The sequence below is a fragment of the Panthera onca genome, chromosome D3 (genome assembly GCF_046562875.1).
Source record: "Panthera onca isolate mPanOnc1 chromosome D3, mPanOnc1 haplotype 2, whole genome shotgun sequence".
NCBI lineage: Eukaryota > Metazoa > Chordata > Mammalia > Carnivora > Felidae > Panthera > Panthera onca.
In genome coordinates this window covers 37,658,224-37,686,039 of record NC_138350.1, presented here as the reverse complement: position 1 = coordinate 37,686,039, position 27,816 = coordinate 37,658,224, and the positions used below count along the sequence as shown (strand labels likewise).

The 27,816-nt window shown below is 44.8% G+C and overlaps 1 long non-coding RNA gene across 1 annotated transcript; it reads left to right on the top strand.

The window, feature by feature from the left end:
- Positions 1–21,374: 21,374 nt before the first annotated feature.
- Positions 21,375–25,996, top strand: LOC132665103 (uncharacterized). Its single transcript, XR_009603970.3, has 3 exons — positions 21,375–21,585; positions 22,201–22,859; positions 25,839–25,996. It is a non-coding gene; the product is annotated as an uncharacterized LOC132665103 (long non-coding RNA).
- The last annotated feature ends 1,820 nt before the right edge of the window (positions 25,997–27,816 follow it).

Sequence of the window (27,816 nt, the reverse complement as noted above, 5' to 3'; positions counted from 1 at the left end):
TCTCTTTACTTCTTTTAGAAAAGGAAGGACCATATTACTCTGCAGTTTAGTTTACTGGGGGAAAGAAAGAAAGAAAAGTAGGAAGAAAGAAGGAAAGAAAGAGAGAGAAAATAGAGGTGAAATAGCACCTAAGTCACTCTTACCGTAGCTCTTAAACAATGAACCACGTCCGTGAGCACCAGAATGGAATAGAAATGATATTTAAAAATGGTGTTTCCTACAGAAGTCCAATGACATCAGCTTGCTGGAAGCCATTTAAAAACGAGAGGTCTTCCTCTGGGAAATCTGTAAGCTCCTCTCTTATTCAGATTGGGGGCTATAAGAAGAGATTAGGCCGCTGCTACATTGTCTGACCCAGATTCAACGATTCGTGACGTCTGATGCAGAACAGTTTTGCTCATACTCAGACCTAGCGGGAAAACTGTGGAACTAATATCAGGAGAGAAAATTTGCCGTCGTGGGATCAAATATTAGTATTTGGATGTATATTTCTTAAGTTTCTGCTCATTCTCAGAAAATGGATTTAAAATAGCTAACATTTTTATTGTGCTTTCTAGTTTTGAAGATTGAATCAACGAGTAACATCGGGCATACACTGCTCCAAAGCTACACAGCTAGCAAGTGGCTCAGCCAGGATTTGCCTCTCCTTCCCAAAACCTACTCCTGTTTTTACTTGCTACTCAAATTGGGCTAACTTGTCTTGTTTCGTATTTTTTTTTCCTTTGTTGATTGTCTGCTCTCTTTCCCATATTTTTGAACAGCATTACCACCTGATCTTTTCTGGTAATCTTAAATCTGCAGCAGGTTTAAACACTCCGACAATTTTCTCTTTTGGCTTGAACAAAATCACTAGTGTTTTGCCCAATCCTATGTGCAGAGAAGCAGCTCCTCCCTTCTCTCTGACTTTCTCTAGCACAATCTAGACAACTCTGGACATACCCAGAAAGGCTGGAGTGCTCTCTGCAGGTGGGAAGACAAAGCTTCACTCTGATTGGGCACTCACTGGGAGTACCTGGCCAGCTTCTCGTCCACCTGCAATTCTTACAACAATTCCACAGAGGGATAATATTTAAAAAATTTTTTTAACCTGTATTTATTTTTGAGAGACAGCGTGCGAGCGGGGGAGGAGTGGAGAGAGAGGGAGACACAGAATCTGAAGCAGGCTCCAGGCTCTGAGCTGACAGCTCGAACTCACGAACCATGAGATCATGGCCTGAGCTAAAGTTGAATGGACACTTAGCCGACTGAGCCACCCAGGCGCCCTGAGAGATATTTTGAATGACGGAAGAAACTGAGGTTCAGAGAGAGGTTAAAGAACTTGCTCAGCCATGTAGCTGGGAGGCGTCAGAACTGAATTTGAACCCAGGACAGCCAGTTACCAAAGCAAGAGTGCTTTGCACTCCACACTGCTTCTCTTTCAAGGGGTAGGATATTGCGCTGCAAGTGTGGGGTTGTATGCTCAAGCTAGGCACAGATCTTTCTGGAGATTACAGTTTAAATACGATAAATGGTAATGGTAAGAATCATGTATTATATCTGTCTCCTTATCTGTCTATTTGTCATCTCTGTGCACGAGCATGGGATCAGTAGAGTGTCTTTGTGCGTGTACCTTTGCACATACTTCTTCTGATGGGACTACACTGGGCTACGTATCCAGAGACAGACCTCTTTTATTTTCCCAGGTGACAGGTGTCTCATTTGGGTATGAGTTCTTGATCGCAGTCCTTTCCTCTCAGTGATCTGTGAATATTAGTTGCTTCTACCTTTTGGGATTGCAGATGAGTTAGAATGCTAGTCTGATTCTTTTTTATTTATTTATTAAAGTACGGTTGACATGCAGCGTTGGGTTTGTTTCGGGCGTGCAACTGTGATGCTACAATTCTATACTCTGCTTGCCAGGATAAATGTAGTCATCCTCTGTCATCACACAAAGTTCTTGCAATACCATCAACTGCATTCCCTGCGTTGTGCTTTTCATCCCTGCGACTTGTTTATTTTAGAACCGGAAGGCTGTACCTCTTGATCCCCATCACCTGTCTCACCCCGCCCCTCTGGCAACCACCGGTTTGCTCTCTGGACGATCCTGTTTCTCCTTTTGTATGTTTGGTCATTTGTTTTGTGCTGTAGATTCTACATATAAGTGAGACCGTGGGGTATTTGTCTTTGTCTGACTTATTCCACGTAGCAAAATACCTCTAGGTCCATCAGCATAGTGCCTTTAATATCTAGCATACTGTAGGCACTCGATACAGTCAGTAAAGACAATCAGGAAGGAAGAATCGCAATCCAAAGGTGATGAGGACACAGTGTGTACAGTGGCAAGTCTCACAGCCTTGCCAGGGGGACAGACGTGCCCCTAACTAACTCTATGCAAAGGTAGAACAGTGCTTCTCTATCTTTGCTCCCACTCAGGTTTATGGGAGGGGGGAGCAGAGGAAGGAGGTGGGCAGTGGTGAAGCTTTTTTAAAACAATGCTAATGCCCAGTGCTCATCTCAGGCCAACGAAAGAATCTCTAGGTGGGACCCGGTGGGTGTCTTTAAAAGGCTCCCTGGGTGGTGCTGATGTTTAACCAAGACTGGAGACCAACAATGGGTACGTCACTGCATCTGTTATGAGGACAAGAATACAGGCATCAGCGCGGCAGTGACCTTCAGGGCTTTTTCTACAGGGATGTGGTGTTGGAGAGAGTCTGTGATTAACACTGGTGACAGTGCTGAGAAGAGGACATTGAGCAGGAAGCCCCAGGGAAGCAGGGAGTCCCCTAGAATCGTGGGTCAGAAGCACAAGCTCAGGTCTGAAGGCCGGGCTCCAGACCTCCAGGAGACCACCACCCATCCCTGGATGGCGGGTGTGGCAGGAGCAGAGGGCCAGTGCCACGGGACCCTGGAGTGGGAAATGCCCATTGATTCTAAGACCCCGCAGGCAGCTGCAAGAGGTCCCTGGGAGCCTAGCGTCAACTGGGCACCTTCCTACATGCTCTGTTTGAAGGTCTGGCTCTGTCGCGCTGGGACTGGAGAGCCTCCTCGGTGAGATAAGGGGGCAGTGTCACAACAGCAGTTTTAAGCTCTGCCTTTGGAGGACAAGGCAGTGGTTCTCAAGTTTTATCAAGAGGAGACTCAGCTGAGGAGCTTCGTCCAATGAAGATCCTCAGGATTCCTCCTGAGACTGATTCGGTGGGTAGCAGGTGGCGGTGCTTCGGAAGGCAGAAGCCTGAGTTTCTGGCAAGCACAGCGGGACCCACTTTGAGAAGCACTGGCTAGGACACACTGAGTGCATTAGGTAGGGACTGCTGCATGGCTGTGTAAAGAAGCAGCCAACAGGGTCTAGACCCTGATCCCCCTAAACAACAGGAAGCCCCCCACTGCCTGGATCATATATTGGACTCTGCAAGACTTGCTTTGAGGAAGGGGGTGCATGGAGAATAGCACAGGAAGTGGAGAACCAACGCAGTGGTGGATCGCAAGGTCCCCACCCAAATCCAACATCCCATGAGCCTCTGCAGACGAGACTCCCAAGGGATGGGGAGGGAGATGGCAGAGGAGCAAACACTAAATCGGGGATAATGTTTTTATTTAAGGAATGGACAGAGGAGATGACTGTCGAGGGAGGAAAGACATAAAATTTTTAAAGCTTCCAGTGTTCGAACGCTTTTGAAACCCACATGCCATAAAGATACATCAGTGAAACGGCCAACAGCTGGCAAGGTAGCATTTTGTCTTATATAAAGGGGTGGCTCTTAACCCCAGCTATAGGATCTGACGGGTAGTCCACGATGGAGAATGAGGAATCCTCACCCAGGACGGGGAAATCGCTTCAGGGCGGCGTTATTAGAGGGCTGAACTTCTCTAATGTGCGTGCAGCAAAGACTATAAAATCCCTCCCACCTGGCTGCAAAAGTATTTCCAGAATGCATTTTGAAGGAGTCATTTGTGGCAAACATCAATGGAGCGTTTTGCATCGGGAGCGAATTGCATTGCTAAACACCTTCAGCAGCTCTGGGTTCTGTTCTGGCATGGATCTGCAAAATAGCAAAAGGAGACATCGAGAGAATGATACAAATAGTATTAAAATAGTATTAAAATTGAGTAATTTCAGAGAAGTCAACTGATAACTTCCTTCAGAGTGTATTACTGAGCCACAGAGAAACAGCCAGCTGGATGTGCATCCCCCCCACATCCCATACGCTTCCCAATGCAGATGCTTGCTTGGCTCTCCCTGATGTAATCGCCTGTGTCTCCAGAAAGACTGTGGGTTCTCTTCAACGGCACCTAGGTTGTAGTCGGTGCCATATCTCAACACTTAGCAGAGCCTGTCGGATGATGGGCATATAATAATTACTGTCTGATTTAACTGGCATGGATCCGAGTGAAATGCAGGAAGGAATACTCTATAGGTGACTTAATAGAAAAAAAGATTTGAATACAACTGGTGCTGAGATACCCTCTACTCACTCATGGCTCGGGTGGTTCCCACCAGAACCACAATGGTACGCAAAACACTATGCTTGCTTATTATTTCTATTTTTACTTAACATGTCTGCTTAAGTAATGAATGATTCTGTCAACTCCGTTTTCTCTATTCTGCAATGAAAGTCAAGTTTTCTTCTTCTTTTATTAGATTTAATTGTATTAATTTTATTTTTTGAGAGAGAGAGACAGAGAGAGAGGGTGTGCAGAGGAGAGGCGCGGAGAGAGAGAGAGAGAGAGAGAGAGAGAGAGAGAGAGAGAGAGAATCCCAAGCAGCTCCAAGCTCAGCATGGAGCCCAATGCAGGGTTAGATCCCAGAACCCTGGGTTCATGACCTGAGCCAAAATCAAGTCAGACGCTTAACTGACTGAGCTACCCAAGCACTCCACGAAAGTCAAGTCTTCTTAACCCTGGTCCTTTTTTTTTTAACGTTTATTTATTTTTGAGAGAGAGAGAGAGACAGAGCATGAGTGGGGGAGGGGCAGAGAGAGAGGGGGACACAGAATCCGAAGCAGGCTCCAGGCTCTGAGCTGTCAGCACACAGCCCGACGTGGGGCTCGAACTCACGAACTGTGAGATTGTGACCTGAGCTGAAGTCAGACGCTTAACCGACTGAGCCACCCAGGCGCCCCTTCCCTGGTCCTTTATTGTCTATTTTAAGTCCCAAGTTCAGGGATCCCATCAGGTCTTGCTGTATAAGAATCCCTGAATCAGGTTGATCCAACAAGAATTTGGCATCCATCCCCTGGTGTTCAGATGGGCAGAGGAGACAAACTACACCCTCCGTGCATGGCACCTGAAGAACTACTCCCATGGTCATAGGCAACACCCTCTGGATATAAGGTCAGATCTGATGTGGAACCAACCAACTTAGAAACCCCAGGCACCACCTGCTCAACACCTGAACATGAACCCTACCCCACTGATAGACAACTGGAGGGTGGGAGCATGAACCCTCTCCATTGGAGGGCTATGGGGAAGGTGACATTCTCCGGGAAGCACAGAGCATTATCAGGATGAGAGTCTGGAAAGGATGTAAGAGGACAAGGTCAGGCAGAGGGAGAATATGCCACCTGTCCAATCCACTTCCAAACCATCACCCTCTCACCTTTGTGGGGAAACCCTTTCTCCTTTGAGGTGGTTCCCATCCGGCTGTATCCCAGCATCAGTCAGGATTCCCTGGGTCCCAAGCCATGGAAACCGGCCAGCTGGTGGGGGCTAGAAACGAATGCGTTCGTGGGAGAGCCAGATAGCCGGAGAGCCGCAGCGGGGATGGTGTAGAGGGATAGGGTGAGGGTCCGGGTTGGAGAACCATGTTTACAGGCTCTGCAAACAGGAGCAAAGCCCCAAACCGCTCTGCAGGACTGGTATGTCGAAAAGCCACTGCTGGCCCACTCAGCAGCAGGCACTCCTAGAGGCTTCCGTCTACACCAGCACCTGTGCAGCTAGCAGCTGGACATGGGGATTTGGCGGCCATCCCCTTCCAGAAGGGCTCCTGTACATTGGGTATAAGCTTGAGCTTCCTGCCGCAAGCTTGGGCAGGTGTGTCTGATTGGCAGAGCCTGGTCACATGACGTTATGCCATCTGCCAGGGAGTCTGAAAAAGCGATCCTGATTTCATAATCCAAGGCAGCCTTCTCCTGCCTCTCTTACGGTAGGAGATACCTTTTTTTTTTTTTTTAAGTTTATTCATTTTGAGAGAGAGAGAGAGAGAGAGAGAGCGCACATGCAGGGGAAGGGCAGAGAGAGAGAATCCCAAGCAGGCTCTGCACTATCAGCACAGACTCCGATGTAGGGCTCGAACTCATGAACCACAAGATCATGACCTGAGCCAAAATCGGATGCTTAACCAACTGGGCCACCCAGATGCCCCAAGATAGGGGATTCCTTGAACAGACTCTCACCTCCCAGAGTCAGGTGCTGCTATCCTCCTCACTCTCTTCCTCTTAATTTTACCTCTGTCTCCCCATCTCTATGTCTCTCGCTGCCCTCTTAGCAGCACAGCCGGAGACTTCCCCTGCACTAGGTCCTGCTATCATCAGCTCCCGACTTCGGTATCCATGTAGGCGGTCCAGCAAACAACCTAACCTCACGGTACCTCGGATCCAGAGTATTCCACCCCCATGTCCCTCTTGTTACTTACATCCAGCGTCACACCGAGGAGCTTGTCATTGCTGAGAACTGCTTCTCTACAGAACTCTTCACCCCCTATATTCTACCAACGGTACCTGTTCTTCCACTGGAGACAGGCCGCCAGTTCCCAAACCCTTCTATTAGTTCCCCTGAAGCCCTTCTTTTTCTCTGACACGACACAGGGTCAAGCACGGTCCAGGAGCGTGCTCAATGCCTTGGTGCCCCCTTCCTCTCTTACCCTTCCCAAGAATCTCCCAACAAGGGATCTATTCCATACAATGTCTGCTAATACACCCAGATATTAGGTATCACCAGTCCTGCCGGAAAAGATTCCTCAACCTATCCACTGGTGTCACCACAGATCCTGGCTCCCCTGCCTTGGCTGGGTCTTGAACACTGAGAAACTACTCCTTAGTGTTTGTCAATGACCACGTTCATCTTTTTCCACTTTCCTCAAACTCCCTAGTCATCCCTCCCCCTTTCAACCCTCTCACCCTCAGCAAAGTGTAAGCCTCCTACTTTCTAAGTAAAGAGCATGGACGCTTTCCTATGTCGAACGAAGCCCACACTTCGTTCTTCCCTTTCATCTTCAGATAAAGGTCAATCCCTCTTCCCAAATTCTGTTCTCCACGGCCCACCCCCTGCCGCCAAAGTTTGCCTCATTTCCCTTGTATCTTCAACTTCTCTCTCTCTCCTGTTAGCTCTTGCTTCACAAATATTGTCGGGTCATCTTCCCCAGATGCTAAGAGCCTCAGAAGCAGGGGCCCTGATTGATTCATCAATGTTTTCCCTCAGTACTAAACACATAGCAATACATATTTGTTGGGTTGAATACAAATTTGTTGTACTGAGTACAAAGCAATACATATTTGTTGGGTTGAATCCTTCGCATGTCCCCATGTATTATCAGTATACCTAAAATTTATATCCTAATTCTAAGCTCACCTTTGACTAAGGACTCGTTAATAGGGAAAGGCTTTTAGCAAATTCATTAATTAGAGTCATTCTACTGTCAAATTTATTTGCTCATCTGAACTGAGGTTACTTGAGTTTTATATTATCATTACCACTTGTCAGTGAACGATACAGAGCTTGAATTTCATAAGTATGTGTAAATTATATTTAAAATAATAATTACTATTAATAGTTAAACAAGTCATTTATTCCTAGAACAGGCCTGCGCTAATTAATATTTTTTTCATACTAATAGTCATTATGAAATAGAAGTTCTCAGGGAATTGAGGCCAGCCTGGTAAGAATCATTTTCTACATGTACTATGAATGTGCATTTGACCTTGGAAGCACTAGGGTGGGAAGAGGAACAAAAGCCAGAGCTTACTTAGAGCTGCATGGACACTATAGGAATTTGTCAGGGAAAAAAAAGTCACTTGGAAGAAGTGAGTTTTGGATTGCAGTTTCAAGTGGGAATGACTCTTGGTGCCCCGGGCCAGAGACCCCAGGATTAGACGGTGCTAGGGAATTCTGAGCCCCACCTAGACAGTGTTGTACCACTGCTTATGTGAATGGCCAGAACTCACTTGTTAGAAGCACAGGAGTGTATTCATTCACTTGAGCTGCACTTGACTTGTCTGATTCTATGCTCGTTATATACCTGCTTGACCAGCCTATTCCTGCATTTTGTAAAAAGAAGAAGGAGGAGGAGGAGGAGGAGGAGGAGGAGGAGGAGGAGGAGGAGGAGAGGGAGAAGGAGAAGAAGAAGAAGGAGAAGGAAGAGAAGGAGGAGGAGGAGGAGAAGGAGAAGGGGAGAAAGAAAGAAAGAAAGAAAGAAAGAAAGAAGTTGTTTCCTCCATCCCTGCGTCTAGCCTTATGTTCTCTCTGCCTCTCTGCCTCCACCAGGGACTCAGATCTGGGCCCACAGCATGGGGGTGGGGGTGGGGGTGCTCCTGGGCTCAGACACACGAGTTTGCTTCATCTTCCTCTTGGGTGAACCAGGGACTTCCCTCAAGCTTCTTATTCCTTTTTTTAAATGCTTTATTTTATTTTTGAGAAAGGGAGCATGAGAGTGGGAGGGACAGAGGAAGGGCAGAGGATCTGAAACGGGCTCTGTGCTGACAGCAGTGAGCCCATGTGGGGTTTGAATTCACAAGCCGTGAGATCATGACCAGAGCTGAAGTCAGATGCTCAACCAACTGAGCCACCCAAGTGCCCCCAGGCTTCTTATGTCTAATGGCAACGCCTCACTCTTCTTCCTCAGTTTCAGGTCACTGGGTTCTTTCTCATCTTCCTGAGCCTTCTAAGCAGAATCCACATTTGTTTTGACACTGGGGCTCTGCCTCACTTGTGTCGGCCTTCCCCTGGCCTTCTGTGTCTACTTTGCCTTTCCCTCTGGCTGGGTGTGGGCCGCTTGCTAAAGAATTCTGGGAGACGGTGGCCAAGTGCACGCTGTTGAATTTCTTCACACCTGCCAACACGCTGCCTGCGGCCCCTTGGGTCTCTGATTCCGGCTGCCCACCCACCCATTCACCTCAGCTCCTTCCCTCTCCTGCTCCTCCATCCACCTCTGTGGCCCCTCTCACCCATGACAGGGACCTTCCACTGGGATCTTCTGGCTTCTGGGGCCCCAAGGGCTCTGGATGAGTCTGTCGTGTTTCCAACTAACTTCTCACATTTGGGGAGTCTGGGAAACGAGGTAGGCACTGGGGTATAAAGCATTCAGTGTATGTCATCCTGTCCCATAACCGTGTTGGGGTGTTGCATCTGGCCTGGCCCCAGGGCCCCCTGAAAGCGTGCACAGGTGAGGAGGACAGGTGACGTCATGGCACTCTATCTGCTCCGAGACTCCTTCCTCACAGCTGCAGCACCCGTGAACCTTCAGGAAAAGAAACCCTGCTTTCCTTGCTGCGGGAAGTCTAGTTGTGTGGTGTGGTTGCCCTTTGTTCAATATGGACAGCTCTCTTCCAGCTGATGAGGTCAGATTGTTAGGGTTCCAAAAAGAAATGCTACTTGCAAACAAGAACTCAGAGACAGTGTTTGGTAATCAGAAGATTTTTATCCTCTGGTTCGAACATGGGGATAGCCTTTTTTTTTTTTTTTTTTTTAAATATGTGATGTGGTGAGCAGTTCATCACACAAAGGCTGGGGGAGAAAGGGGGAGGCTGAGTCTGGGTCAGAGAAAAACAGTTCATTTTGTTAGCACGCAAGAGTCAAAGACCCCCGTTAGAGTAGGAAATAAACAGACTTCTCCGCTAAGGACGTGACATTGGCAAGAAGTGTTTCTAGAACCAGGAATCACCAAGTGGCTGCCCTGTGCCTCCGGGTGGAATGCAAATCCGAGGCTGATGTCCACAGAATTCTGAAAGCTCACGTCCGTGATCGTGAAGTCACGGACTGTCTTCACACCCTAACACGTGTGCAGTTTGGGAACGACAGATGTTACCTCAACGAGCTCTACTTATATTCTTGAAATTTCGGATCGTGCATTTTGACAGCAATATTCAGATCCTGCGCCTCCATTCTCTACCTTGGAAAGTTGAATCCCTGGCTTCTTAGTTGGTTCTTCTCAATCTGCAATTTTAGACGGGATCTCAGGAGGTTCATTTATAGCAACGGTCTGATTCCTGCTGTGATGCTAATAAAGCAGGCCCATCTTCTTACCTTTTAATAAAGTCATCAGCAGAAACAAGTGGGCCTCACAGGGGAGTGCAGAGAGGCATTTATCCTCAATGGGACAAGGGTTCTCTTCTGTGTAATTGACAGTAAATAAAACTAATGTCTAATTAAGAGGTTGACACTGCATAAAATACACCTCCTTGCTTGGGAATCAAACGCCTTGGATCCTAGTTTATCAAGGCGCTGATTGGACACATTTTTGTGTCCTGATCCCACTAGTCAACGGCAGCATGTGCTGGAAGGGAAGGGCTCGGACCTCCCAGTTCAGTATGAAAGCACGTTGAGGTGGACCCGTGGAGAGCCTGAGGGGCATCTGGCGGTGAGTTCCAGGCAGCCTTGTAAGCCAACAAGCATCCTGCAGTGCGGGCTGGGCAGGCAGGTAGTCAAGGCGGGACTCAGGGAACAAGGCCTGGGAACAAGTAGGAACAAAACTTAGGGAAAACAGAACTGTTCACATATTTCAGAGAATATGATGAAGATCATTACCGGGTAAATAAGAGCTTAGCCATTGGAAGGGTAGGGGGAAGGAAAAGCAAAACCGGGATTCAGAAACTCTACATCTATCATGGTTCTATTGCTGTCTGTTGACAGAGTTTTCTACCACCAGGTGCTAGGGGCCCATTGCTCAAAGCCCGGTCTGTGGACCCCCAGCACTGACACCACCCATTAGAAATACAGAAGCTCAGGGGCGCCTGGGTGGCTCAGTCGGTTGGGCGTCCGACTTCGGCTCAGGTCATGATCTCGCGGTCCGTGAGTTCGAGCCCTGCGTCGGGCTCTGTGCTGACAGCTCAGAGCCTGGAGCCTGCTTCGGATTCTGTGTCTCCCTCTCTCTCTGATCCTCCTCCGTTCATGCTCTGTCTCTCTCTGTCTCAAAAATAAATAAACGTTTAAAAAAAAAAAAAAAAAAAAAAAGAAATACAGAAGCTCAGACCCCAGCCCCGACCTACTGAATCAGAATTTGCCCTCGGTCAGGGTCCCCGGGCGACCCACACGTGCATTACAGTCAGGAAGGAGCACAGCCCTCGGCGACAAGCTCCCTAGAACAGATGCTTTTCTTTCCTGTTCGCCATGGTCTTCGCAGTAGCTACGAGATGACCCCATAACATATTTCCTGAAGAGATTAATTAACTAACTGGGGGGAGTTGGTGCTGAAATCAGCCTGGAGTACTTACCTCGGCCGAGTCCAGGAGCAAGCTTAGCCCCTGAACGTGTAAGTAACAGAGTCTAAGTTAGGGGCAGAGCCCACATGGGGTGTGGAGGAGGAAGGCGCAGAGCCCAGCCCCCGGAGCACCGCCCTGGCATGGAGGGAGCACTGTGGCATAGTGGGGCCGGGGTCCTGGGTTCTGTCTGTGCCTTGTGAGCTGAGTAACACTGAAGAAACCGCTTGCCTTCTTTTGGGGCCTCATTCATTCATCTGTAAATCAGGCAGATAAAAAGATCTGCCTTGCCTTTCTCACTGATACCGTAGGAGGATTAATTGAAACAATATACACAGAGACACTTTGTAAACAGGAATCAATTATACGCAGATGAGGAATTCTTGTTTGATCTGCCCTTTGATCTTCTACTCCAGCCTTGTGCCTGCCCTGAGCCCGCCCTCCGCCACAATCACCCTGCAGGGCGTGGGGCCGGGGCCAGGCTCAGGCACAGGGACAGGTGCCGGCCTGAAGAGGTCCACCTTCCAGCCCTCCAGGTCACTGCCAAGGCCACCTGCTTCTCAGGATCGCTGTGCCAAGTGCAGGGGCGCAGTGGCTTTCTCTCAGCATTGGATTTATTCCGACCATCCAACAGGATAATAAGCAGCAAGAAACCCATCAATCCCACATCAGCCTGACCCCATTTTACAAACCTGATGATACTTAGCCTACCAGCATGTTTGCTTTCTTTCCAGCAAACAGTCAAACATGATTAAACTCTCTCCTCATTTCCATATTAATAGCACACCCGTGTGAAGAATTTAGGAAAACACATTTCTGGAAATCTCATTTTTGATTTAAAATTTTCCAGTGTTGCAATGAACAGCAACACACTGCCATGCAGAAATGTCCCCTCCTGTCAGGGAGCTCAGAGGAGATGTTGTTCCCTTTCCGGCAGCTTCTTCCCATGGTCAACAACTCGGTCACGAAATGCTTTCTTCCCTGGCAGTTCCCTAAGGCTGTGGCTTAAATGTGCTCCTTGCCCACCTCTCCTTATTGGGAACAGGGGAGAGAGGGCTTCCTGGTGATCTGGGTGAGGTCACTCCTCACACTTAGAGATGACAATGAAGTTACTTCATCACCTCCCAAAATCTGGAATTGGAGACCCTTCCTCTTCTGGTTGGATGGATCCATTTTCCCTCACTTTTCTTCAGATTTGGGGCAGAGACCAGTGTGCAGATGAGGAACAGGGAGAACACTGAGCACAGCTGAGTCCCAGACCTCCCCCCCAACACATCCTGCAGACTGACAACATGACCCATTCTCCGCCTCACAAAGATACCAAAAATATGGCTTCTCTAAACACCCATCCTCGCCCTCCAGTGAGAATGGCAGGAGGCAGGTATGACCCCAGGTGGGGTGGGGTCCTTGTCTTAGCTCCTTCATGGACAGGCGGTCTCCTTTGGAGTAAGTAACTTATCCAACACTATTTCTTGGATTCTGAAAAGAATAATAATATTATTTGCACGGACCTACCTCGTGAGGTTGTTACGAGAAATTTTAAATAAATGATGCACGTCGAACACTTAGCTCAGTGCCTAGAATAGAGTAAGTGCCCAATAAAAGTTGGCTGTTGCTATTTTGTCTTTATTGTTGTAAATAATGTATCATTATTCACTGTTCCACTTAGCATCCCATCAACAGCGATGGGGAAAGAGTTCCCAGCCAAGACTCCTCCTCCTTGGCCCCTTCAGCAAACGGGGGGCAAGGGAGGGGGAATCTATTTGGAAAGGAGGTGGGGACCTTCCACCTGTGCTCTGGTACCATGTTCCCATTCCTTGTGGCTTTAGGAAGAGCCCTGTTCCGGGGGCGAGGACACGCATAAATTAGCCCCAACTCCATATCTTACCACTTGGTAAGTTTCTTAAAGCCTCAAAAACTCAGGGATGTCTCTGAACTCACTTCGGGTTTCTCGTATTCCTGAATTGGGTGTAATTTGTGGCGGGTGGGGGAGATTAACAGGGCACCACGACGCAGGTTTTACAGGGGAGGAAACTGAGATCCAAACTGAAGTTAAGCGACTTGCTTGGGACCAGAATGATGGTCTTCTGGGTCCAGATAAATTGTTTTTCCACATGGCCCCACCGCCTCTCAAAAGGCCAGGGAAGTCTGTTGGCTGAGATAAGCCACGCTCCTACATCAGCAGATTCATGGTTGACTTCTGTCTAGCTGTCTCCCAGGACACTTGTCTGCCAGGTTGCAGCGTCTGGTCCCATGTTAGTTTTGTAACCATCGCGTTCCCAACGCCAGGTGTCTGGCCCTGTGCTTGGAGCTATGGAACTTCATTCTATTTCTGAATTCTGCCATCTGCACTCCAGGGTTTTGTGCTCCAGATGATATGTGACTCTTTCTCTGTGAATCATTCCCGGTGATTCGGGGGCTTTCTTACAAGACACAAAACAGGGAAATGGCCCATTCTGTGTGTGCACTAGGAGCAAAGGGATTGAGAGAGGAAGGGGAGAGAGGGCCCCTTCTCTCCTCTCTGCTATTGCACTGATTCTGGCCACACTGATTTCCAGGTCACCGGTCCCGGTCCCGTGCGCGCCTGCCTGGACCCCTGCTGGAGAGGCCGTGTAGGGCCTCCAAGCAGTTAGCAGAGCGCTGCCCCCATACAGCTTTCCAGCTTCATCCCCGCCACAGGCCCATCCCTGTGCCTCTGAATATTTGCCTGGGAAACACCATATGTGTGAACTAAGTTTATAAAGCGCTATGTTTAAGAATAAATTTCAAGATGCTATTTTTCAGCAGACTATGAATCACTTAAACTCATTTGCAAAATAAACTGTTTGCCAGGGGAAATTCATTTTTGATGACCGAAGACAGAGTGAAAGTCGTAATACGTGGGGCTTTTCCCTCCTGATCGTCATGAGCTATCCTGCCAGGAAGGATAAGAATGGGCAGCCATACAGCTTTTTAAATGCAAACTCCTGACTAATAAATATATAATATCACATGTAATACAGTACACTCAGACTCCCGTTTTCAGAGCTGCATGGCATTTTGTCAAACAACTTGGACTTTATTTTGGTTTTTCGGCAGAAGTAGCAAGATGAATATTATAATTTTTAAAAGAGATCATACAGAGTTACGCTGTTCCTTGATTTACCCAAGAGCCATTTATCTCACCGCCTGGTAATAAAAAAGCATATCTTGAAAGATACTTCCCTGGGATGAATGTTCAGTGAAAGGCTTGGTGCTGGTGTGGAATGTGGTTGCCGTGCCCTTGATGGGAAGGGAGAATTCATGTGCAATGGCCATTGGTAATTTCCTGCCTGTGTTGGTAGGTCTCAGATGCACTGTTTTTATTTTATCATATTTTGCTGCCTTTTCGTGTGTTCGTGATTGTTGGCTGAATTGTGCCTCTTCAGCTCTCTCTCTCTGCTCAGTCTGTTGTTTTTGGTACCCTTATCTGGGGAAGGGAAGCTGGAGCTGGCTAATGATGATGAAAGATACGCGTAAAAAGCAATCAGCACTGCTTCATCAGGAGCAAAGCCGGTATTTAGGTCATTCCCGTGGACCAGAGCCCTTTGCATCGATTTCCGCACTTCTTCAGGGAGCGTCCCAGGCTGTGCGAGGGGAACTGTCTAGAGAAACACAGCACCATCACAGAAATGTGCACCTGGGAACTGCTGACCGCTTCAAGACAGATTGCGGCAGGATGGAGAAACTGCCGGAATACTCTTGTTTACTTGCCGCCATAATTGTACAAATTGTGCTGGCTTCCCTTCCCTGGAACGTTTCCTTTTAGCAATTCCAGAAAGGCAGGGCTGCATTTCTAAAATCCATCCTCATTGGGCCACCAGGGATCAAACCTATCAAGCCGACTTAACTGAGCGATCAGTATATAAACCCTGCCTGAGCCTTGCATGTTGAGAAAACACTGGGAAACTGGGCGTATATGCAGGCACAGATGGAGGTCTCAGATCTGCTGGCCTCCCAGCTGACCGCAGAGGGAGGAACATCTCCGGGCTCCTTCTAACCGTATTCCATACAGCCTAGAGAGTTGAAAGCAACTTGGGTTTGTGGCTTGACTTAAAGCCAGCAGGCATGTCTAGCTGGTTCCCAGCGTGAACCAGTTTGTTTGCCTGGTTGTTTGTTTTAACTGTTAACGTTGAGATGGCTGGAGCCAAATCCCATGTTTGGTGCTCAAGGAACAGTCACAGATTATTTTACTGATGTTTAAAGTTTTGCTGACTCCCCGGCTCTTCCGCCTTTCTGCATGGCAGGAAAGCAGAGGATCCGGGGAGTTCCCTGGCCAGCAGTGTCCCAGGAGTTTTGAGTCTGGAGCGTGGTTCAGGCCCTGGTTGGTTGCTCAGCGTTGTGGAAGGCACTCTTCTTCTTGACACAGTGGTGTGGGTCCATGCGTGTCCTTGTGTGTCCACGTGTGTGCCTGTGACCCAACACCTGACATGCAGGAAATGCTAGAGTCCCCCAGTGCTATCCCTGAGGACAGGCGCTACCTTTCATTCAGCTTTCGGTAGCCCATGGGCGAGCACAATGAAGCCGCAGGCAGAGGTAATAGCGCTTATGAAAGAGAAGCCTAGAGTTACAGCCCTGAATTAACTTTATGCCCAAGGACAGCCTCTCTTCACAAACACAATCAATTAACGATGAAAGGGAAATTTTACGGGTCTGAATGCAAACTATGTGAGCTAATAACATAATCTGCGTCCTGATGCAATGTAATATGAAGTACATAATAACTCCTGTGGAGTACTCTTTCCAAACAACTGGAAATTAATTAACCTTTAGATCCAACTTGCACTTCGCAGGAAATTCAGAGAATAGAGAAACTAGTTAAATAGGACCCAGAAAGGAACAAGTATACAAATCCAGACTATGGGACATTCTGCTAGACAACTGGCCCCATCTATTAGAAAAGAGACTTAATATAAGAGATTAAACTGAGGGTGATGGGGGCGGGGTGGAGGACGTTCTAGACTTGGGAAAGACTTAACAGACATAACAACCAGATGTAGCGTGTGTTCCTTCATGTGGGAGTCTGGTTTGGGGAAAAAGAAAAGCCGTAAAAGATAGTAAGGCTGACTGGTCAAAGTGAGGTCTGAACTGTACATTACATGACATCAGAGGGTTATACAGGAAAAAGCAATCGTTGGATGTAGGTGGTGGGTGTTCAGTGTATCAGTCTTTCTATTTTTCTGTGTGTTTGAGATTTTTATTCTAAACATTTTTAAAGAAATTAAAATAGCAATTTAACAAGAAGGGTAAGGACAAGCTAAGGTTCTAAGGCAGGGAGGTGAGAATCTGTATAATGTGTTCTGGGACCCACAGAGAGCTCCACTTTGCTGGAGGGTCAAGGCCAAGAGGGCACAGATGACTGTGTGGATGGAAAAGGCAGGCAGGACCAACCACACCTGCTATGGGGCTTGAACTGTTTACTGGAGACAAGTTGTATGCGTGTGTGTGGGGAGGCACTGGGGGCTTTTATTTGTAAATAACAACGTTACTGAGATACAATTCATACACCATAAAGTTCACTCTTTTCAAGTATATACTTCAGTGCTCTGGGATCTATTCAGAGTTGTGCATCCCAACGCTATTAATTCCAGAGCATTTTTATCACCTCAATTTGAAATCCTATACCTATGAGCAGTCTCTCCCCTCTTCCCTGCCCTTTCAGTCCATGGCAACCACTAAGTTGCTTTCTGCCTCTATGGATTTGCCTTCTCTGGACATTTCATACACCTGGAATCATAGAATATATGGCTTCTTTCGCTTAGTATGTTCCAACGTTCTTTCATGTTGTAGCAGGTATCAGAACTTCATTCTTTTTAGGGCCAAACATTTTATACTATGGATACACCACATTTTGTCTAACCATTTTTCAGTTGGTGGACATTTGGGTTATTTTCACTTTGGGGTGATTATGGATAATGCTGCTAGGAAGGTGGTCAAAATGTACAAGCTTCCAGTTATAAGATAAATGAGACCTGGGGATGTCATGTACAGTATGGTGATTATAAATTTCAGTTAAAAATGATGAAAGATAATGTGGCTATGAACAATCATGGGCAAGTTTTTGTATGGACATTTGATTTTAAATCTCTTGGGTAATATACATACAGGATATGTATATCCTGTATACTATATGTTTAACATTTGAAGGAATCGCCAAACTTTCCATGGTGGCAGAACCATTTACTTCCCCACCAGCGACATATGAGGGTCCTAATCTGGCCCCGTCTTCACTGACACTTACAACTGCTCATCTTTTTTAGTATAGCCATCCTAATAGGAACCGGTATCTTAATGAGATTTTGATTTACATTTTCCTAATGACTAACGAGACTGAGTGTTATTGTCAAGTGCTTATTGGCCATTTATATACCTTCTTCGAAGAAATGGTTCTTTACCCTTTTGCCCATTTTTGAATTGGGTTGTCATTTTATTTGTGTGGTAAAGAATAATTATGTTATTTTAAATACGGGTTTTTTGATTATCAGTCTGGCATGGACATGGAGTAAGAGAGGCAGGTGTAAGTGAAAGAGATTTATTACATTCACAGGTCCCAGAAAGAGGGAGGCATGGCATACCACCCGTGGAGCCACGTGGATGGAGCACCAAAGAGTTGGCCCAGCCCAGCAGCTGGGGAGCCAAGAGATAGAGAGGACAAGAGAACAAGTGTCTTTCTTGGGAGTGGAACACGTGCAAGAGGTAGGAGGAGATTTCACCGGTGTTTTGAATGTCATTAGGCCACGGTCAGGGGAGGGCAAGAAATGGAACTTGTGACAGAGACGTGTCTTATTACACAGGTGTACCGGGTCCCCTGGGCAGGGTGCTCACACTTGTTTGTGAGAATGTTGGAGCATCAGGAAAATAGGAAGTTTTTAAAAATGTACAATGCATCATCGTTGAGTTATAGGAATTCTTAATGTATTCTAGATACGAGTCCCTTGTCAGATACGTGATTTGCAAATATTATATTCTTCTGTGTCGGTTGTCTTTTCACATTTTTGATGGTTTCCTCTGAAGCACAAGTATTTGAAATTTTTATGGAGTCCACATTATCTTTTTGTTACCCATGGTTTTGGTGTCATATCTGAGAAGTCATCGCCTAATCCAAGGTCGCAACGATTTATTCCTATGTTCTTTTTCTTTTTCTTTTTTAACGTTTATTTTGAGAGAGAGGGAGACAAAGAGAGCCTGTGAGTGGGGGAGGAGCAGAGAAAGAGGGCCAGAGAATCCCAAGCAGGCTCTGCGCTATCGGATCAGACCCCAATGGGGGGGCTTGATCTTTCGAGCTAAGAGATCATGACCTGAGCCGATCCCAAGAGTCACACTTAAGCGACTGAGCCACCCAGGCACTTAAGCAGTTGATTCTGGATTTTGGCTCAGGTCATGATTTCACAGATCGAACCCTGTGTCAGGCTCCACGCTAAGCATGGAGTCTGCTTGAGGTTCCCCCTTTCCCTCGTTCTCTGCCCATTCCCCGCTTGTGTGCTCTCTCAAAATAAATAAATAAACATTAGAAAAAAGACTTCTTTCTCCATTGAATGGTATTGTTGAAAATCAATTGACCATAAATGTATACAGGTTTATTTTTGGACCCTCAATTTTGTTCCATTGACCTGTATGTGCACCCTCATGTCAATACCACATAATCTTGATTACTGTTGCTTTTTAGTAAGTTTTCAAACTCGAAAGTGTGAGTCCTTCAACTTTATTCTTTGCTTTCAAGATGATTTTGGCTGTTCCGGGTCCCATGTGAATTTTAGAGTCAGCTCATCAATTTTTACTCTCACCCCTCAAAAAAGGGAGGAGGCAGCTGGGATTTTGAAAGAGATTGCATTGTACATGTAGATTAATTTGGGAAGTATTGCCATTTACCAATATTAAGTCTTCCCACTTATGAAGATGAGATATCTTTCCATTTATTTAGGTCTTCTTTTATGATTTTTTAGGTTTTCTTTCTTTCAATGATGTATTGTAGTTTTCAGAGAAGAGTTTTTGTACTTCTTCGCTAAATTTATTCCTAAGTATTTATTATTTTGTTGCTATTATAAATGGAATTGATTCTTCAATTTCATTTTCAGATTTCATTGTATAGAAATACAATTGATTATTGTATATTGATCCTGTGACTTTGCTAAGCTTGTTTGTTAGTTCTAATCATGTTTTAATGAGTCTCTTAGCATTTTATACCTATAAAATCATATCATCTGTGAATACACATGGCTTTACTTCTTCCTTTTCCAACTGGATGACTTTTATTTTTTCTTCTTGTCTGTTTGCTCCGGATAGAACCTCCAGTACAATGTTAAATAGACATGGAAAGAGTGGGATCATTGTCTTGTTTTTTTTTTAATCGTAGAAGGTAAACATCCATTTTTCACCAATAAGTATGATATTAGCTATGAGATTTTCATAGATATCTAGTCCTTATCATATTGAGACAATTCCCTTCTATTCCCTTCTAGTCATGTTTTTTACCATGAAAGATTGTTGGATTTTGTCAAATGTTTTTTAGTTCATTGATTGAGATAATCATGTGTTTTTTCCCCCATTGCTCTATAATGTAGTGTATTACATTGATTGATTTTCTTATGTGAACCACACTCATATTCTTAGGATAAATTTCATTTGCAGAATAGAATAGAATAGAATAGGATAGGATAGAATAGAATAGAATAGAATAGAGTAGAATAGAATAGAATGATGGATTCAGTTTGATAATATTTATTGAGGTTTTGTGTTATATACAAAAGAAACATTGTTATTTAGTTTTCTTGTGACTTCTTTGGTGTTGATATCAAGGTAATACTGGCCTTAATAAATGAATTGGGAATTGTCCTTCCTCTTCTATTTTATGGGAGAGTTTGTAAAAGATGGGTGTTAATTCTTCTTTAAATGTTTCTCCCATGGCAGAATAAAAATGCATAAAAACCCATAAAAACATCTGGGCTTTTCTTTTGGGGCAGGTTAAAAATTTTTTTTTTAATGTTTATTTTTGAAGGAGAGAGAGAGAGACAAAGCATGAGCAGGGGAGGGAAACAGAGAGAGGGAGACACAGAATCCAAAGCAGGCTCCAGGCTCCGAGCTGTCAGCACAGAGCCCGAAGAGGGGCTTGAACCTACAAACCATGAGATCATGACCTGAGCTGAAGTCAGATGCTCGACTGACCGAGACACCTAGGCGCCCCTTGCGGGAGGTTTTTTTTTTTTTTTTTTTTTAATTACTAATTCAATCTTTTTACTGTTAGAAATCTATTTAATTTTTCGATTTCTTCTTGAGTCAATTTCAGTAGTTTGTGCCTTTCTATGAAGTTTCTATTTCATCTGGATTATCTAATTTATTGACATATATTTGTTTATATATTCTCTTAGAATCTGGTAGTGATGTTCCCTCTTTAGTTCCAGATTTTACTAAGGAGCCTTCCTTTTTTTCTTTTTTTCTTTTTTTTTCTTGACCAGTCTAGCTAAAGCTTTGTCAATATTATTGATCTTTTCAAAAACTCAACATTTGGTTTCATTGATCTTTCTCTATTGTTTTTCTATTGTTTGCTTTGTTTATTTCTGTTTTATTCTATTACGTCCTTCCTTCTGCTTGCCTTAGGCTTAATTTGCTCTTCTTTTCCTAGGTTCTTAAGGTATAAAGTTACGTTATTGATTTGAGACCTATCTTTACTTTATAAGCTCGTTTGAATTCTGAGCTTTACGTTAAACAGAAGAGGAAGGACTATCAGAAGGACATTATGAGGAGGGCACGCCTCCCCTACATCCAGTTTAGGGGTTGTTCAGGCACAGAGACTCCTGGTGGTGATTCATCTCTACTGGTTCTTGACAACCACAATCACATCTGTACCCGGAAGCCTCTTATTGTCAGCAACAGAGAACAAATGTTTCAAAGTAGCGCGATAAGAATCTTCTGCCAATATTCTAAACGAACAAAGGCCCAGAGTTCTACTTGAAGTCACAAACGGACTTTTTTCCCTTAAAGATCTTCCATCAGAGACTTCTTGAGTGTGACAGTTGATATTCCCAGATATAGGCCATCACGCGGAGGACATAGGGAGGGGACTGTCAAGCAAGAAGGCTTGTGTCTAGACAGATCTGCATTAGAGTGGCTACTTGCGTATCCTCCCCTGGGAGTCAGAATGGCTCCTGGAGTCTCAGACGGAGGCTGACCCCTGAGGCGGAGAGTAAGTTGATGCAGCTGTCCAGGTTAACGGCTCTGGAGAAAGGAGTCATGCGGATTACACAGTGATGAGAGCTGAGGCAGCTAATAAAGTTCTTTTTTTCTCAGATGATGTAGGGCAGCAGAATGGAAAGACCAAGAGAGGAGCCTAGAAGCCAGGGCTAGGGGAAGTAAGGGAGAAGATAGGAACTAGAGTGGGGCGAGGGGAAGGCATGAGAGGCACTGGGGGCAGGTGCCAAACCAGATAGACCCAAGGTGCTTTGGAAAATGATCTTACCCTCCAGGAACTAAACGGAGGAACTTAAGGAAATAATCTGGCTTTGGTGTGAGTGCAGCGGACCAGCCAGAAGCTGGCCCAGAGTCAGGATTAGGACTGAGCATTCACCTCCCGATGCTCAGTACCTGCCCCAGCGCGGGGGCTGAGCATTCGTCCTCCAGGTGCACCCCACTCCCGGCATCAGGTATCCTGCTGGCTGAGCGGCCTTCTGCTCTGGAGAAGCATGATCACACAGTCTCCATCTTCTTGTGCCTTCTACTCAGAACTAGCAACAGCTTTCCCCACATGTCAACATACACCCTGGAAAAAACAGATCTGAGTGTTTGCTTCTTTCTTTCCTAGCCTGGAGGAATGACTTTGGGATCCAAGGACAAGTGGCAAAAGAAGGCCCCCCGCCAAAGGAGCTGTAGACCCTAATGCTAAGGATCTGGATCGAGCCGAGTCATGAAGATGAAGTCTGGAGATGAAGCTCATCTCCAGAAATGCCCTCCTCTCTCTTCATGTTCCTTTGTTCGCGGTCGTGGTTTACGCACCAACAACATCTTGGGTCCCGCACTGTGGTAGTGGGGGTCCAGAAATACTTTGCAGGAGAACATGTGGATGATTCTGAGCCCAAGTTCTGAGGCTCTGGGTCACAGTAGAGAAGTCCTGAAGGTAGAGACCCTGAATTCCTGCTCAGTCATCCTTTTGTTTGGATTCAGCTTCTCCCTCAATGGTTTTCTCCCTCAGTTACACTGACAGAAACCAACAGTCTCCTATGAGGAGAGAGAACACATTCCAGTGTTTCAACTGAAGCTTAGTTTGTTCTTGCACCGCAGAGGGGGAAGACTTCTCCAACACCATCTGCTCCCAATGAGCTCATACGAGTTGATTGATAGTAGGACTGTTTTTTAAGGCAGCATCCCTGCTTCAAGTCTTACTCTACCTATCTTGAAATAGCAGCTACGAACTCTTGGAGTAACTGCCGAGATATGAGCAGGGAATCATTCATCACGGTACCTGTAAGTATCTACCATGAGTACTTTGGGGCACCGAGAGAATAGTACTTTCAGTTTTGATTAAGGCAAACGTGGAGGTGGGGATGGGGTGGGCAAGAAGGTAACTATTTGTGGTCTGGAGAGAAGACGTAGCATCCCTAAAGTAAGAACACACGAAGAGATGAAACGTTGTCATTTTCCTGAGTGTGTCTTGTTCCCCCAAAAGAGAGTATTTACATCCATGATATTTCTGCCTCAAGATGCATGTAATTTCTGGCTGATTGAGTCAGATTACAAATCACATCTGTTTAATGTAAACAGAAACCCAGTTAGGCTCTAACCTTTCCACCTGAGTCACTCTGTTAATTAAATTCCTGATTTATCAGCCTCCCTCTCTGTATCTGCCTCAAGTCAGATGGCTGTGGTCTTCATGACTTCCCAAAATGGAAACCAGTCAGATGGACATCAGGCAACCTTAGATGCTCCCGGTTAAGGGATCAACACCTCCGAGGTGGCCCAATTTACTCTTCTAGCTTGATCTGCATTGTAACCAATACAGCAATACCCCGTGAGAAATACTTTCTCAACAAATGAGAGATGCTGTATCATTTTTTGGAATATAAACTAATTTTTATGACACCATTTTGGATGTACAAAGCCACTTTGCATATTATCTCATTAAAACATGCCTGTGAATTAGTAAAACTGGTGTTACTATTATGGCTAAAGTTCAAAGAGATTAAAGAGGTCCATTCAAGGTCAGAAACCTAGTAAATGGGTAATACTACCAACATAAATATGATGGTCTTCTCAAGTGGCCATGGGTTTGAGTGGTTTTTCTTTTCCTTTTTAGCTACATCATGAAAAAGACCAAACACTACCAGCACTAATCATAAATCTTAAGAGAATCTGATTTTGTAGGTAATAATCTGAGCCTAAATAATTGATGCAGAGAGAGTCTGCAAAGCTGGTTGGGTCCTCTTGGGTTTTACAGCATTCTGTTGATTCTGTCTCAGGGTATACCACATGCATGTGAGAATCAAAGTATCTCCTCTAGAAAAGCAATGTGTTAGCGTCCATCCCTGAACCTCTAGTTCCTTGGCACGTTCTGCCTTGGTGTGTTTCCTAGCGAGGATGCCATGTTGAATTCAGGTCTGCATGTGCGGTCCACACTGCAAAAATGCCCAGGCACACATCGCTGTCACCAGTATAATCTTTCGATGCCTCTACACATGATGCTTCAATGGCTTTCCTGCTATCTACCGATATAATGAAAGCCCCTCACCTAGCATTCAAGAACTCTCTTTTGAAACATTTCCCACCGCTTCATGTCAACATAAAATTTTAGGCATGGTTTGTCCAGCCACCCCCTACCAGTTACTTGCTTGCTCTATTCCTGCCTTTCCTGGTCTTTACTTCTGCATTATTTCCCTTCGAGGCTCAAACACTACTTTGAGCGGGAGTTTTCTTTCCACTTACTCTCAAATAATTTCCCCCCCCCCACCTCTGAACATCCATGACTTTCTGTCTACATTGATCTTGTTGCAACCTCACTTTCTGTCTGTTGCTCATACATATATCTCACCTCCCTTACTCACCCATACGATCATTAGGGATACGTTCGAATCTAAAACCCTAGGTTGGTCTGCATCTCTCGAGGCAAGCAGCAAGCACCATGTTCATACACAGTGCTTGTGGTCGCTGAGTAATGGCCCCCAAATAGGTTCATGTCCTAATCCCTGGAACCTGTGAATGTCAGCTTAGTTCTTGGTTTCAGGGGTTCTGAAAGGAACTGTTGTCTTATGCTATTTTCTTGCTTCCTACGTTTAACCACATGGGAAATATTATCACAGGCGTTCTTTAACATTCCTCAATATTTTTCTGGAGATCCAACTACAATGCAAAGGTTGTAGCTGGGATCCTAGGGAGTGGTTAACTAATCACCCCACACCAAATGACTGCCACTCTAGAGAGGACAAGACAAGAGAAAATATATGGAAAGACGGGACTCAGTTGGGATGGAGGACTGGGGGGCCTGGCAAACAGGGTCTCTCTACGGCTCGAGGGGGAATCTCTTGGTTACAGAGGCTGCCCAATGCCATATCCTGATGGCCCAGTCTTGATGTGGGAAGGGGATGAGAAGCAGGACAGAGAAAGATAATAGTCCTCCAAATCATACCTTACCTGTCCAAACTTTTTTCCTTGAACTGGCACAATCTTTGCAGAGTCTCTCTTTTTTCCCCCACTAAGAACAAATTCTCATTTTCAGGGACAAAATTTCAGGATAAGAGTATTTTTGTTCAATGTATATCTTACTTCCCAGTGACTGACAAGCCCTCTTATAACTTTAATTAGAAACCGCACTGAATAAAATACTTGACTTTGACATACAGTGGTGATTTAAAAGGACTTTTCAACGCCAGTACCAGACACACAAAATAGTAATTCAAAAGGCAATTAGCATGACCCTCCCACCACCTCTTGGCAAGGGAAAGACTAAATTAATCAAAATGGTAATTGTGCTACAAATCAATTACTATTTAACCTTATTCCTAATAAACTTGACCATAGAACTCTTCATATCCCCTGAAACACATTAACTGTGGTATTTTACAAAAAAATAAGCCACCACTTATAAGACGTGTGTGCGCATGCACACACACCGCGACACGCGCGCACACACACACACACACACACACACACACAACATCTCGTCATGGGCTATTAGCCGAGAGGCGATCATCTCCCTCATTTTCTCAAATAACATATATCATTCACACAGAGCCAGAGCATAATTTGAATGAAATCGAATGAGATTTTCCTTAGCTTCAAATGAATTGGAGTGGGAGATAATAATGCTTTCTATTTTTTTCCTATCCAACAAGATCAGCTCCTAGCTCCAAAAAAATTTTAAAAAGTCTCCCTAGTGTTTCAGATTTAAATACATTATATTTTATGCAGTTTCTAAATTTTAACTATTTCTGATTCTTTTAAACTGCTCAGAAAGGCATACTGAGATTTTCAGATCTTCCAATCTAGCTGAAATCAAGCCCGCGAGTGTCAGCAAAAGCAGAACGATGTCTGGGCCTCTCAGAAGAATCTCCATGTCTCCCGATCTCCATGTTGGAACTACATCTCGCTGTCCAACAAAAAAATTTAAAAATAAAAATTTCATTCAGATAAAATTACCTTAATAAAACATCATCTGAGAGAGAGAAGGAGAGAGAATTCTTTTTTTAAATTTATTTATCGTTTAGTTTACATCCAAGTTAGTTAGCATATGGTGCAATACTGAGTTCAGGAGTAGATTCCTTAATGCCCCTTACCCATTTAGGAGAGAGAATTGTTAAGCACAAGCTCCATATCAACCATCCTTTACACATAGCTATCACTTTGCAGTGGACTGGAATAGTGTTTTACTTGCTACTATGATCTATTTTTACTAGGACTAAGAAAAATCAAACGCTTCAGGGAAGAATAGAACATTCTAAATTAAGCTGCATCAATAATTTTTCACACTTTCTACTTGAGTCTATGCGAGTATTTCATTGTTTTTCATATTATCTGGGAAGGGGCAACTGACTGTTTTATATTTTGTATCTTATTCAGACACTGCTGAGCAATTAAAAATTGCGTCTCCCGTTTTCTTAACTCAGTAATATTTGACTCTATACCTCTTGGATTTCTCATCTCATAGATTTTGCTCAGTTCCATGATTCCTGTTTTGTTCTTGCCCATCTGTCCATAACTATTGGCTTATCCTCCTTAGGAAAAGTTACCCATACTTTATCTATACTAATAAATTATAGAATGTCTGTTCATAGCCCAGTATTTCTTTGGACTGCCAACTTGCCTAACGACAAAAGAATGACGTCAGACATACTTGTTTAGCATATGGAAGCTGTCTTCTCTGAAGATCACAGATTCCGTGGTGTAGCCATGAGAGCAATGACACGATACGCTTAAAACAACCTATTTTACTAAAAGTTCCAGAATGCTTTATTTTAAACAGAAATAACACGGCATTAGGCGGAAGTTTTTAGCTCTAAGCCCACAGGAAGAAATTCATTATCTCTCACCTTCTCTTGAATGCTTCTGCAAGGGACCTCCGAACCTAGTGTTTTTGTCAAAGCATATGTTGGCAGGCAACTGCCAACACTAAATATAAACTTCGAGAGGATGAAAGCCACATTTGGAAGCTAACGCATCTCCAGACTAAATATTTCAGAGCAGATTGTGTCTCTATAGATTCTAAGTTGTGAAACTCAGAAGCTCTGTCAATAAGCGGTTTTGAGACCTTGCTGTGTTTCTGTCTGTCCTTTTACCTTCCTGGCTCTTCTTATTTATTTGTAAAATTGAATTAATAATCTTCTCGGCCTACCAAGTGTTGGCAGTATGGGGATACAGAGAAGATACAGATGCAATCACTCTGAATTACCTAAAACGTGACATTCATTCATTCAGCAAATATTTATCGAGCACATATTCCATTCCCGGTGCTGTGTCAGGCACTGGGAATATTGCTGTGGCCATAACAGACTTTGCCTCTGCTCTCGTAGATATAACATGGACTATTACAATTAAGATTATTAGAACTACTGCTTTTAACATCTACTGCTACCACTACCACTATAATGTTGGTAGGTGTTTAAAAGAAATTGCTATTATTTCTATAACTGTCACCATCTTTTACGGAGGGGTAATACTTGGGACGTCTTCATCCGTATGAAATGATGATTAATTATTATATAGAACTGTATATTATATTATGTTATATTATATTAATATTATACTTAATAAGCAATTATTAAATTACTAAATTTATTTCTAAAATAACTTCTGGTGATTTAGTAGACAGTGAAGCAATCACCCTGAAGCCCATCAGGTAGAATTTTGACTTTAATGTGACTCACAATGCACATCGCAGCCTGACATCGTGTAAGAGGCAGGACCAGAAAGAGTCGGGCACACGAAGAATATA